Raw genomic sequence first — 15,208 nt, 5'->3', positions numbered from 1 at the left:
TATTCTTTTACAAATCTCAAGCACTTTCAGAGAACACACCTCTCGCTTGGAGACACTGAAGGGAAAATCTACAAATGAAAACTATGCAATTTTAAGCAAGTGACCGCTGTTTTTTTCCACTCACAAGGATTATCTGTTGTGCCAAAGTAACAGCTAGAAATTAGACCAGGACTATGGATCCAAAATGTTGAAATTAGATTATGATTCTAGTTTTGAAAAGAGAAGCAAGAGATCTTTGAGAAAGGTGTAAAGGTTACAGTGTAATGAGTACTGTGCTCCCAGGCTGCTTTTTGTCCAGTTTGGGAATTACTGTAGACACTGAGACGTGCTTGTTTTCTTGAAATGCTGTTGTCGACTAACAAATCTGATGATTAGATATAGACAAGTAATAGCGTGTTTAGCAGCAGAGGGTGATAACTCGAGACGGAGACAGATCATTCTTTGGCAGTAAAACACACACACGCTCACACACTGGTTTGTTCTGCCTTGGTCAGGACTGAAATTGTGTGTTACAGTGAAATCATTAACCCCTAAATCTAAAATTAAACTTTAACCCTTTTTTTCTAAACCTTAACCAACGATGCCCAAAATAAATCCTTCAGACCTCTTATTGGAGACTTTAAAAATGACTCTCTTTCTAATGTGCAACTTAAAAAGTAGCTCTAACACAAACCTTCAGCTTAATGTAAGTGTAACTCTACCTTAAACTTGCCACCATCACGGAAATAATTCAGAAATTACCTAATAAAAGTGAAAACCACCCAAAAAATATAATTTTGATGTCTTCTCTCTAGTGCACTGCACACAGACACGTGCTAAAATTCTTTGTCAGTGGCAAATATTTGATCTTTTGATATTTGATCTTTTTTGTTTGCAGTGTTAGGCTTCAGATGTGACTGAATCGTGATGCCATGGGCCTTTTTTTGTAACTACCATTAGACAATGCAAACATATATGTTCCCTCTCTGGCGTCCCTTGCCCATCCAGACATGTAAATCCACCTGCCTAAGGGGTAAAGTGAGGTGAATGCTGGCAACAAAGGAGGAGGCCAAGGGAAGCAGGCTTCAGTTGCCCAGACTGCCACTCACAACAGTGATTCCATTTTAGCCGTGACACAGTGGGTGAGCAGCAGCCAGCGCCTACCTGCAGTGAATTCTAATCAGCCCAGGGGTCTGTCTCCCTCCCTCCTTCCCTCCCTCCTGTACCCTGCCTTGGACTAAAGGGGCTGATGATCCTTCAAAATTAATTAGATCCTTGTAGGAGGCGGCCATTTTCTTTCACTTCCTAGTGCTCCGGCGAAAAACAAATTTTTAAATCTAACAAAATTGGTGGCGTCTATGCCCCCACACCCTCCCAACATATTGATCTGTTTCTCAGTATGTCTCTACCTGTTTCCTGTTTCATCACGTTGAAACTCCCTCGCTGTCTTTCCATCCATCTGTCTGTCTCTCCGTCTGTGCCCCCACCTCTTCCTCCCTCCTTACAAACCTTCCCCAACACCCTCCGCCCCTCTCCGGCTGCCTCCCATACTCCCAGCTCTGTGTCTGCCTCTGTGGAGTTTGCTGTCAATAAATCCCCAGAGGTCAGTTTGTCTGCTGGAAATCAGACACAATGCTTCAGGCCGCCAATGCAGTGCATGCTCCGCTACTGCTGCCACAACAAAGACTGAGGGTGGGGTAGAGGGTGGTAGAGTGGGGTGTTAAAAAAAAAAAAAAAAATTAAGACAGGGAGATGAGGGTTGCAACTTCACCAGCCAGACTCCAGGTTAATCAGCTGCCTGTATTAGGTGACGAGCTCATGAAAAACGCTGCATCAAATTGAACATTAGTTAATCAAAGGAGGGGGTGGAGGGGGGGTGGATGGGTGGAGGGGGGCTAAAGCGGTGAGGATGGGGGATGGGGTTGACAACGGACATAAGAGGCGTGCTTATGAAAGGAACAGTATCAGCCATGTGAATAATATGAATATGGCAAACACGGCTTACAACACACACTCCAAGCAGATATTCAAGGCACTTGGAACATTTAAATCTGGAGACAAAAGGGCCACGGGGCATTGTGAAAAGCTCATGTCCATGCATGTGCATACAGCATCTTAATGAATCTGATGCAGATTTGCACTTATCAGGAGTGTTTTATGTTACATCTAATTAATAGTAATTTATGAGTTTGTTTGAAACCTCTGCTGCTTAATGATCACTGTCTAACATTGTAATTATTAATTTCAATCTTCCATTTAGCCCAAGTGCATTAGCATATAAACTACCAGAAATCATGCTTTAATAGTATGGTTTGGATACGTGGTCTAATGTAATTGAGTACACAATGTAAATGTGTAGCGCGCACACTGGGAAATTTCAAGCAATAATCAAGGAATGAAGTGTTGATCTGACGAGGGATAATTGTAGGTGTGATCGATTAAAGAACAGTATGCTCATTTCACTCTTCTGACACACAGCTATAACTCACTGTATAATCAATCAATTTTTTTTTTCTGAAAACCATAAATAAATAAATTAAACCCCAGCTAATACTATTGTGTCGTGGCTCCCTTTGATCAACAGAATTAAAAATGAATCTTTTTAGGTAAATGAATACTCATCTCTGGCCAACAATGTTGTGTTGGCTGATTGAATCTGAGTAATTTAGAGCACTGCGTCTTTTATTACATTGGAGTGCTTGTCTATAGTATTGTGAGGCAATAAACTAGTTAACTAATGTACCTAAATCACACACACTTCAGTAGAAGTAGTAGAAAACACCTCACAGTCTCAAGATTTAATTGATTTGTCTTTATGGCAGTTGCTGAAAATCATCAACAAACACACGTAGGCTGTTGTACAAGTTGAGCCAACATTTTCACACATTTTTTTAAATTTTTTTTCTTTGACTGAAACTCTATGGTGCAACATTACAACGCCAATGAAATTTTTAAAAAATGTTTCTAAATGTCTGATGAGACCCTCTCGCACGTTTCGATTACATTTGAGCCAAGCGTTGCCCTAACAATTATGTCTTCCTAAAGACAACACAGACCTGGGACCAGTGACTCTCCCTGCACAGCTACAGTTTCAATTTCCAGCTCACCACCAGGGACAGTTTTAAAATATGCAAACACTGTAAAATAGCATTTCATTAATTCACAACACTTTTTTTTCTGGTGTGAATGCTCTCTTACTTGGTCAAAGCTTTGTGAAGTACTTACAGAGTACCATTGCTATGTTATGACCGCTGCTCAACTGAGACTGCTTGAATAACTGTATTATGTTCATGCATTTCTGTGCATCATACACTAACTGGAACTGCTGACTCTTTATAGTCCCCTAAATTTAATTTAACTGTTCGTGTTTAGTCCCACTGCCAAGAAAATGTCTCAAATAGCACAGCAGATGAATGTGTGCGGTCCAACAGAAAGCCTCTGAAATGTGACAGGAAGCGTCACTTTCAAATAAATTCCTCAGTGCCTCAACAAACAAATAACAATAAATACTACATAATACTACACAAGTACAGGACTGTTGTAAGCATTTTTTGACAGGACAGCTTGTTCAACTTTGTCATTTTCTGTCAAAAACACACCCACCACCACCCGTTAACCATAGCAGATCCACTGTCCGTTTACAGATGGGAGGATAATCTTCTGATATACTTTTTTTTTCAGCCACACAGTCCACACAGACATTTATGAATTAATGCTACCAGTAAATGTTCCATACTGTATTTTATGAAGTCTCTGGAAGGAGCCTAAGAGGAAACGCAGGCAGCCACTGTTGGCTTATGGCCATTAAAATGATAACGACAGTATCTCACTTTGGTGATATAAAGAAACTTATCTCAGACAGACAAATGGCTGTGCTTTTTGTTAATGAACATTTGACCAAAAAGAACCATCTGACTACTCACATGATAGTCTCTAAAACACCTCTAACCCCCGAAGCAGATAATGCTAAATTCAAGAGTTATCATTTAGGCACAAGTGTCCACAGAAACTGCCTCTCCACAGCTACTACACACGTCAAGGACATTTCGCCTCTCCAAAAAAGGACCTCACAGGCCATTAAGAGGTCTTCATGAACCTACACAGATGCTCATGCAGGACTTTTCCGTCTGTTACCAGCATATCATGATAACGAGCAAATAATTAGTTCATTTTGCATCAAACATACACATTGTACTGTATATCTCTTTGTCTCTATGCCAGGACATAAGCAAACAAGATCTCAACAAGTGAACTGTGTAGTATAGAAGGGCTGTAGCTCCTTTATATCTCTGAAAAAAGCAGCGTCTACTGACTTTCTGTCCTTGAGAGATAAACCAGAACAAAGATGCTTTGTTGTGAATTATGAGAGAATATTGTGGGACCTCTGCTAACAAGCATGTAGTTCTTGCAGGGTGGAGAACCGCACAGCCTTTGGATATGTTAGATTAAGTGTATACAATGTCACTTGAGAGAGCAGACAGAATTAAGCCACACTCTGACACAAACATTGAGGAGTTTAGAAAACAGAAAAAAATGTGCTGTAGCAAAGGTTCTCACCAATAACCACATACACATATATGGTTAGCAGCAATGGGTCTTAAATATGTGAACTACACACAAGGTTATGGTAGTCACTCTAATGTCATTTGTAATAAATGTATGATATTCTGTTCAACACACTTTACAACATGACTTGCCTTGCCATATATAATCCAAAAGAAAAAAATCATTTCTAACCACCAACACAGCATTTACATTTATTATTTCACCATTGGTGAATGTGATTGTGCGCGGCCTCACAAGTTCTGCACCATGTGTTTCACCAGCAGCTGCACAAGGGTGCATGAGCCAGTGCGAGGTGGTCCAGCTCGAGGCTGAACTTTCGCAAACGCACGTCGGTACTTTAAGTAGTCCAGCACAACCCTGCACTTTCTGTTAGTTGCCCTGTGCTTCAAGGGTCAGCAATCTAGCCTCTCTTTCAGAATCTGGCAAGCTCAATAGTTGTCTTTTAAAAGGTTTTACCAGTCCACACAAATGACATGGTGCAAAATTGTTAACATGCAGCATGGTAACAACAGTGAAGCAAAGGGAAATGGAATTTGCAAAAAAAAAAAAAAAAAAAAAAAAAAAAAGGGATTTATAATGTAACATATTTCTTCAGCCTGTAGCTACGGCAACAATAATCCACATGCCATCCGGCTGAGATGAAACTGAGACATTATTCAGGTAAACTAACAATAACTTCAACACACTGTCAGTCTTCAGCTACAGATTGGACTCCTTATGTGAATAAGATTTTAAACACAGACGACTTATTAAAAAATATTCTGTGTGTATATTTTGAGCCTTATGGATGACACCTTTTAGTGTATTTATAGTTTAGCAAGCTGTTGTGTAGTAAATACAGATTATATACTGTATGTCTCATCAGCTCATTTGACATATGACCCATCTAAAAGTGTAATGCTGACACACTGAAACACAGTCGTCCACTTGAATGCTCTATACACTCTTTCACCGAGCGATGACATCTGTGGTCTGCAGCAACACGAGTTAGATATAATGGCTTAAACATACCACAGCACTATACTCAAACAGTCTGAAATTAGCACAAAGGTAAGGGTTTCTGTTAATCCAATGGAGAGGAGGTGCAATTCAACCACATTAGTAAACTTCAGCCATACAATACTGTGTTACAACACAAACTTGTTAAGCAAGCCATCTACAGAACTTCACAAGAAATGAGAGACGGGCCAAAAAACTCTAGATTCCCCCTTTTTCTGTGTCAATGATATTCTAGTAAAGACAAACTCAAAAAGAAGACTAGATATTATCTAGAAATTTGAGCTGTTTGCAGTGTTTCCAATATGTAGTGCAGCGCACTGAACGTGCAGATATAAAAACAGGGTTTCATCCATCTATACAAGGTATCAGCTAACATAGGGCATTCAGGTACAGTACAGTCATTTCGCAAAACTACTAACTATATTCAAAGAACACTGTAAAAGAATACTGTGTGCTGTTACTCAGTAAGCACATATAGATACTCTACTTCACCAACCCCAGCACTAAAGTCTGATCACAAGAAGTGATAAAAGTTACAGATAAAGTTACAATACTGTATGTAATCTTCAGAGTATAGCACATAGGATTGCTGTTGAGGTTTATATGAGCCACATACCAGTTTTAACACTGAAATGGTCATAGTGTGTGCATGTGTAAGACATGCATCAGGACCAGAGAAAGTACAATACATCAAAATTACAGTATTTTCAAACTGGTATTCAGTAGTAAATGATGTGCGTTGTGTTGCATTGTGTTGTAAATTAGTTTTGCAGGCAGGTTTTCCATTTTTCATTCCCCACCAACCTGAGGAAGGACTGCAGGGAAAACTGAGGTGCTGAGGTGACTCTTTCTGTAATATATTTTATGCCATGTATGCATGAAAACATATTATCACTGTTTACATATTTTTACTTTCTCTGCTGCAAAGCTATACATGCATACTGTCTTTTTAAAAGGCTTGCCTGTTGGGTTGTGTATCCATCATGCAAGGAGCTGCCAGCGCTTTTTTAGTGATTCTTAATTAATGGCGAGTTAGTTGTTAAAAGCGCACTATATTTTATTTTTGTGGAGGGATTCAGCTCTGGTCATTTCACTACCCATTTGGTTTACTGCTCTCCACTGTACCCAAAAAATATTGGTATCTCTCCTACAACTTAGCTCTCCCTCAATGATAATTTGAGGTGTAAAACTGCAGTAGTAAAAACACATTTGCGTGAAGGTGAGATGGAAGTTTTCCTGCTGGACAATCAGTCCAATTCATGTTATATACATTTACATTTGCAGTGTTTGCTGATTCTATCAGGAACAAAAAGTAGTCTAGCTTTACAAAGCTGTGTGTAATACAAGCAAGGCCCATTTAGTGCGTGTTTCCCATACCTGGCTAACATTTTGTTGGTATACAGCGTGTCACTACATGCGACACAAGCTATGACTGTTCATCGCTGCTATACTTCCTATTCTGAGTGGTGTCATTTAGCTTCTGTGTTTTATGTACAAAAAGCAGAGTCACCTCACAGCACAGAGCAGAGATAACATGAACACCCATCCGCTCTCTTTATGATAACATCTGGCCTTTTGGCCTCGCTAATGCACATGATGTGTCGGTCAGTGTGGTCTGTTTGAATGTAGCAGAATTATTATCTGTGATGGTAACAATCTATAGCTCATAGGCCCTAGAGTGTAACCTAAGCTGCTCAGCTGCTCTGGTAACATTACTATAAACATCATGCCACATGGCTGTGAGTATTTTTGGCAGGTCCTATCATAAATGTGTTACTTCTAAGTCAGTTGTCCCATGGTCGGGCTGTGAGGTGGAGAGAGGTTTGCACTCATTTCTGTACAAGAGGGGCTTTTATGTTAAGTAAATCTAATAGTATACCTTTAATGACTAGCTCCTGTGAGTGTGCTTGTGTGTTAACCCAGTGACCTGCCCAGGGTGTTGCCCTGCTTTCCTCTAAATGCATGTTGGATGACACAGAACTGACCCTGACCAGGAGAAAGTGTGAAAAAATACTTCAACGTTGAGACGTTGGCCTATCTAACTGTGGCTATCAAAGGCTATTAAAGATATTTCTGTCTAAAATGCTTTCATATCAGTTAACCTATCCATAGATGTTAGAAAAGTAAAATAAGCTTGTTGTTAGTTTACACAGCAGCTGCCACGAGGGCTTTCATTCTCAGTAAAAAAAACAAAACAAAAAAAAAAAACACTGCACCAGCGTTGCCACAACTGACAGCTACTACACTGATGTACTAACCACCTGAACATGTCACAGACCCAGACACATGGACTGCATGTGTGTTGAAAAAGTAATGCAAGTGTTATTAATTAGAGAGGATGGTAAGAGAATGATCACACAGGGTTTTTTTTTTTTACCCCCTCATCATTTATAAATGTCAAACATGTTTTAAAACACGCCCGGCAACTTTGATGAAACTGAAAATTTGCTTCATCATTTGTTTGTTGTTGAACAGGTTACACATGCTTTCACGTTTGTCACGTGGGCCAACTGTTGTAAATCAACCATAACAGTCAAAAAAGATAAAACATTTGTTTTGTAGTTTGTAAAGCAATAAGCTGATTAATAATGGTTCCCAGCTTCTTTAAGTAATTTGTTTTGAAATCTGTCATGATCAAGGTTTTAGGGCAATTTCAGGGCAGGGAACTAAAACAGTATCAGAGCAGATATGTCTTTCATTTTTACAATAAAAATACAAATTTAAAAGGAAAATTCATTGTAAGAGAATTTCTTTCACAAGACAAAATGTCAGACAGTGATTTGGTGCATTTGTATTTCAAAAACCAATGACTTATTAAATAAAGAAAGGAAAAATAGTACAGCTTTAGATACAATGATGAGTACAAACCTCAGGTCTCAAATAAAACTCTCCAGTTCCTATTGTCTTACATATCATGTGTTTGTTTTAGCAGCAGAGAAGCATGATATGTAATCACTGTAGCACGCTCAGATCCGCTTAAAGTTAAGCTACAAACCCGCACTTCTTATACCCACAAGGTTATCACTACAGCAGGACATGGAGTTAATTGTTTTACTTCTACTATCTGCTGGGTTTAGCTGCTTCTTACATATACAATGCTCAGGTTGATAGCTGAGACTACAACCCACGTCATTTCCTGTATCTTTTATAAAGATGGGCTCCCTTTAGACTGTGGCAGAGGTAAAATATTTCAGTGCACAGCAATGTACTTTCAGTGAGACTGTTCACAATCTTAACATTTTGGCTGCTATGAGTGCTATTTACTTCCAGGAGACTTAAAAATTCTCCCACAAGCCAAGATAGAAGCAGAGACTTCATCGTATTTAGTCTCTGTAAAAGAGTTTTAAAAGTTACTTAGGTTTTTATTTTGTTAAACTCTCTTTAGATACTCTCCCACTTCAACTAGGCAATGATCTCACCATGACTTGTAGAAAACCATATGGGTAGCAGGGTGAACTGAGGACACACATGCACCTTGGCAAACATACAACTTCGCTATTAGAATCCAGGATACATTTTTCACATCAGTTGAATGCCTGGGCCTGCATGTGTGTTTAAGAGGGAGCATGCAAATTAAGTTTAAATGCTTGTTTTTTTGTCATGCAAAAACAGGAAAGTTTATCTAGGATTCAAAACACATGTTGCAGTTTTAATTTAGAGTTAGACCTGCAAAATCATAAAAACTTGTACATGCTGTAATAGGACTTCTGGTCAAGTTGTTACATTATATTTGGGTCTTGCAGCACACAGAACTGAATTCTAATGAAAAGCTTTAAAACCAGCACTGCAAATATAAATAAGCATGAATCGAGAGTCTGTTACCAATTTTAGAAAAGATACTGGAAACACATGTTCAGAACAACTGGATTGTGTTTGTACTGTATATACTGTATATGTACCAAACACCATAATTAGACAAACAGTTAAAAGCAACTGGTTGTTGAAAATAATGGATTTTTACTTTAAATGACATTTTTAGAAAACTTGAGAACAATAAAAATGTTTTAAAAGTTTATAAAAGCGATGCCATACAAGCGTCCATTCATTCTGGTGCTGTACCAAATTTATTTGGCCATTGAACAGTTTAACACACTGTCTGTTCAACAGTGTGTATGCTGAAGTGTTTGATGTGAGATGTTCCTTTTACATTCACTTATATCTTAGAAATATTAAACGATCACAATGTTGTATTTACCATGAAGCTATTTTGTAACTAAGGGAATTAAATGTGTTTATGAAGTTTTATAACAGAACTAAAGCTTCCTGACAACAGCATGGCACATTCGCTAATACTTATTCAGTCTCAATGTGTGCTTTCATTACGCATTCCTGTGATACTTGCAGGGAGGGGAGATTCCAAAACAAAAGTCCTTTGAAAACTGAAAGTTTTTTGTTTGCCAGTTTTCTATATGCTGCATGCTCTGAAGGACGTTGGATTTTAAATAAAAGTCAGTCTTATACTCTATGACCCAATCTGGAAAAAGGGGAAATTTAGAAATACCCTGCTCCCTGAATATCCTGAGTCCATTTACAGCTGTTATGAAACTTTCCTTTAAGCATTATGAATGCAGAATATATCACTGCCGTGGCTGCAAAGTAAAAATGTTTGGTTTTATCTCAACATGTTTTATTTTTCCAAAAGAGTTACTCAATCAGTAAACAAGATACATGCTGCCTCCCGTCAAACAAACCTTATTCTTTTCCATTTTTGCCTTATAGCTGGAAGGAAATCACCATCACCTAGCTCTATGTAACAGCATTTGGATAACACAGCTAAAGGGAAATTTCTCTTCTAAATTATAAAAGCAGCCTGTACAGATTAACAGGTTTTGTAATTGCTCTTTGTATTTTCTAGATTAAAAAATAATAATATATTATGAAGAGAAGCATGTTATGTGTGAAAAAGGTGCTTTGTGGGTAGAAGGATCCAAGCCAGTTAGCCAGGAGGCAGCTAGCCTGCCAATAATTCCTAGTTTAAAAAAAAAAATTGTGTATCCTAAACCACGATGGTAGAGTTAGCAAGCTGTCAATAATTTTGATTATATTTTGCTATGATCCAAAGATATGAAAAACCAATGAGTGGGGTGTTTTAAGTGTGTTTGATTGGAAACTTCTCTGATAATTTCAAGGTATTTGAAGGATTTTTTTAGGTTGCCATGGCAACTGGGGAATCAAATGCAAAATTAAAATTGCAACTGCCACAAAACAGCAGTCTTTGAAAAAAGAAAAAGAAAAAAAAGAAAAACACCAGGCGACAAACTTTATGCATTCTTCCTACACACACAAAAAAACAACTCTTTAAGCTTCACATATATTAAAGTCAAGTCTACTCTGTGTAAGACTTACTAACTTTAACATGTGCACCTGAAAATAGTCTCAGTTGGCAATCACATCAAAGATTAGAGGAATATTCTTCTAACGAGTATTACACAGGAACAGAAAAGGGGGAAAGGATAAACAGTGTCTGAGACAAAAAGGCCAAGCAGTTAACAAGCTCTGTGACATTCTGGATGCGATCCACAAAGTGGCTCGTTATATCGATGGATCTCTACTGCATTCCCAAAATGGCTGCCAAATATGTTCAACTGTGGTAGACAAAGTGCCAGGATGGACTCAAGTGCATATTTGTTAAAGTCTTTTGTCATACTACATTAAAACACCCTACTTGGAATTGGAAATTACAATATTACTTATACTTATTAACCAGTGCTGCAAGAAATTATTTGCATTATTTTATTATTATGTTGGCAAGTGCATGGCTAAATTTGCAATCAAATTTACAGTTTTTTAAATTTCAGTTATGTTGCAATAAAAAAAAAACTACGACAAAACAAACAGCAGTGTATGATTCAGTCAGTTCCACTCATACCCAATATTACGTCTTCTCCTGTCTTTTCTAGTACATCTAGTTCACTGCAACTATCAAAGCTTAAAAACCTTTTCAAGGGAGTTGCACTGAAACAACATCATGGACATCTATATATTTATAAATGTAATTATGTGAGCTATGAGCCACCTAGATTACCTGGTAAAAGCCTGGTGAGAATGGCTGAATGGTGAGGGAACAACAACAACCAGAAATGTGGCACTGCGGAGGCTTCAGTGTGGTCTCTGTCTTGTGTATTTGGGCAGCAGTGTCTTTACTGTGCTTAAAAATGATTTGGAATATTGACCTGCCATCTGTGTGCATGTACAGTACAAGATAATTGTTTTTTTTTTTTGTTGTTGTTGTTGTTTTTTTTTTTTACCTTCATGTGTCTCTTCCAGAGAAGCATTCATTACATTAGTACAGCATGGTAGCCTTACACATTTTCATTTGAGTCAAGCCAACTAATCAGATGGGAGAAACGTAGGAGAGTGGCTAAATCAGCTCAAACACATTTCAAAATGGAATGCTATGGTTATGTGAGTTTGCTGGTCCACAATAAATTTCTGAATGTGACGAGAGGGTGACAAGCTACAGGAGAAAAGCGAAGGGTGGAGAAGCCATAAAAAAATTAGGATTGATTGCTGGGTGTGGATTAACTGAACACCTCACACCCCCCTATGCCTTCATCTGAGTAGGTCTACAGTTTATCTGCTGGGTCTCCTTCATATAATAATGAGTTTCCTTGGTCTGCAGACATGCTCTTAAATATTCATTAGTCATGGGTGGGTTTTAGTCGTGACACAGAAAGCAGGCAAATGGCAATGGCTCAAACACAGTGAATAATAATGTACATGTGGAATATATACATATAAATACTCATTAGTTGAAAATGGGCACCTGATATTGTGGAGTACAAACACTCCCAAGGCACACAATGGCTGTCACTCTTTCAGCAGCTACTGCACAGTACACCTCTGTGCAGATAAAATGAGAGTTTTTGACATCAAGCCGTGGTGAGAGCTCACTTACACACAAGACAAGTACCCTCCAATTCATCAAACAATAAAAATGTTCAAAAACACAGGTGCTAAGCTTATGTGGAGTTTCAGATGAAGGGAATTCAAGCCGGTATACACTTTTTTTTTTTGACGTTATAATTTTTACTTTACCCACCCACATGCAGCCTGTCAATCAATATGCTGCAATCTATGGGACAAATTTATATTTACGCCCAGTTGAAATCTTATATCAAAGTGAAATGTTGCATTCCTGCTACACCGGGCTGCATGCTCAGCTGTGTTTTCCAAATGTGTCCATTCAGAAAACAAATGATCCAGTGCAGCCATCAATTACATAACCAAGCCTATAGGATTGCAGCCCATTAACATTGTGGAAACATATTCTGAATGAAGGCGGGGAGAGGAAGTGATCACAGCAAAAGTGGAAAAGGATGAACGCACATTATGTGGTCAAAACCTATACACACACACACACACACAGGTGCATATCCACAGACCGTATCTGCGCTGGAAACAGCTGGATGCAGCGCTGCGCACTCACGCAGCCTCCCCCCTGTGTCAAACCCAGGACCGGCTTTCTTGTTTTGTGGCTACTTGCCTCTTCTCAGGGAAACGACTTCAGTGACCACACCGGAACCAACATCTGGCGTGACTAATGTGTTGACGCAAAGCCATTATACCTGCGCACAACTTCTGGGCTATAGACAAGCCTATTAACGAGACACAGAAAGTGCTGTAGCTATTGTAGAAACTATCAATGGCGCGTATAATACTCACAAGTACGTGCTGTAATACTCTCTTTATCTGACACTGCCAAGCGCTCTGGGACATCATCTGTTTGCCACACATACATGCCCACACGCTCTCCTTCCCTGTCCCTTTCTCAGGCACACACAGGCGCATGGATAGATGGAGCCACACAGTCAAGACTCACATGTAGCTCCGGCTCAACTCCCCCTGGCCCTTTTCACAAAATTTTGAGGATCACTGCTCAAATTTTTTTTTAAATTGCGCCAGCACTGAATGCGTGTTCATATTTTAACTTTACTCGGGGAAAGAAGTACCTCTAGACCGCGATCTAACAGGCAAGAGCAAAGGAATCACGAGTTGCTCATGAATATTTTGCAACAAAATGTCTCAAAAGGCAGGCAGGGAGCGTCTATTTCAACTTTAATCACACCAGAGCACAGTCCCATATCTAGGCCACCCTTCGCCAAAAAAAAACATCCCCACACATTTTCATATACCGGAGGATGTGAATATAAAGCGATGTTCGCGACAATTAAAGTGATCATTCATTTTGGAGAAACGTGGCCCCAAAATCCAGACTAGAGTCCCGCTGGATTTAGTTCTGATTGATCCTAAAAAAAAAAAAAAAAAAAAAAACTGAACCTGCAGTGTTGTTGTAGCTCCACACACAATATTCACCAGCCTTCCTCCGCCTGCTGATCATATCTTAATGTAAACCCATCTCATAAATGCCACACCGTATTGATATTAATTCATTAAAAAATGTAGGCTAGACATCTGTCTGAGTATAAGCGCTGCATGAGCCGCGGCTAATGACATATTTCACACATCGGAACCGTCTTTCCGTCAAGTTCAGCAACCCTAAATCTATTTTACCAGGAGATTTCTACACTGAGAGTGGGTTATAGCGGTTAATTGCAATAAGGAAACGCGTTTCCTCTGATTCAAACAACTGACCTAAAAGCCAAATGCGCACGTCGGGCTGCCACAGTTGTTCCGGGCTCGTAGTGTGTAAAATGTGAGCAAGCAGCCTGCGAGCATCGCTGAGGCTTTCGCTGATTGAGAGAAACAGAGCTGTGAACACAGTTTGACCCGTGTCCCCCGTCCGGCTCACGGACAAATCCGAAAGTAAAGGGCTAAAGGTAAAGGGGCATGTTGAGAATAATGACAGATGGGAAACTTGCGTCATGCCAGGGCAGCGCGTTTTTGTAGTCGAATACAAATGGACAACAAAACCCACTGGCAGCCAAAAAAAAAAAAAAAAACTGAGCCCCCCTAAACATGAGGGACTCGTTTCATTTCATTCCGTACACTTGGCGTCACACAGATTCAATGTCGGAGATCCTCTGAAGAATGAAGTTTGCGATTATGTAGAGCTTAATATTTGCTTCCTAAAGGCAGCCACAACTACATGGAAGTCAGGTATTTCATGCATTTCGACCTCAACTCCACGATCACGTTTTAATCCACTCCACAGGAAATTCCTCTTATCCCCCCCCATTTTTAATATAACTGCGTTATAGATATAGTAAAGACCCATCCCTTTTCCTACTTTTCTCAATTTCCTACCTGCACTTCGAAGCACGTTCAAAAAGTGGCGACAGCGTTTCCACGGCTCCCCTTGTTTTCCCCCGACGAGGCGCGTATAGTTTTTTTTATTTAATATGTTCCTTTACTTTGTTTCATTTCTCACTTCCATCTTCTTTTCATCTCATCAATAAACACACGCTGCAGCCTACCTTCATAGAGCAGCTCGGTTCAAGTGTGCCCTCCCATTTTTTAACTATACATCGAGTACTTTGAGGGGTGGTGGTGGTGGTGGAGGGTGTGGGGGGGGGGCAGGCAGGCAGGCAGGCACGCCTTTTCACTTAAAGCTGCTATTGGAAGAACAGTGCGCTGTCTTGGGTTGGATCAGAAATCCGTCAACATTATTGTGCCCCAATCGCTGGGAGCACGGTGGGACGGTGAACCCGGCTCCATTATGGCTCTCTGGAAGTGGTGGGAGTTATAGTAATAGTAGTTGTAG

General features: G+C 39.5%; 1 protein-coding gene across 1 annotated transcript in view; it reads right to left on the bottom strand.

The window, feature by feature from the left end:
- Positions 1–14,980, bottom strand: part of zbtb20 (zinc finger and BTB domain containing 20) — a 32,440-nt gene extending 17,460 nt beyond the window's left edge. Inside the window, exon 1 of the mRNA XM_026328885.1 lies at positions 14,752–14,980. The gene's annotated coding sequence lies outside the window, so the exon portion shown is untranslated. The remainder of the gene's footprint in view (positions 1–14,751) is intronic.
- Between the last annotated feature and the right edge of the window lie 228 nt (positions 14,981–15,208).

The sequence above is a fragment of the Mastacembelus armatus genome, chromosome 14 (assembly GCF_900324485.2).
Source record: "Mastacembelus armatus chromosome 14, fMasArm1.2, whole genome shotgun sequence".
Classification (NCBI taxonomy): Eukaryota; Metazoa; Chordata; class Actinopteri; order Synbranchiformes; family Mastacembelidae; genus Mastacembelus; species Mastacembelus armatus.
This window is presented reverse-complemented; position numbering and strand designations above follow the sequence as displayed.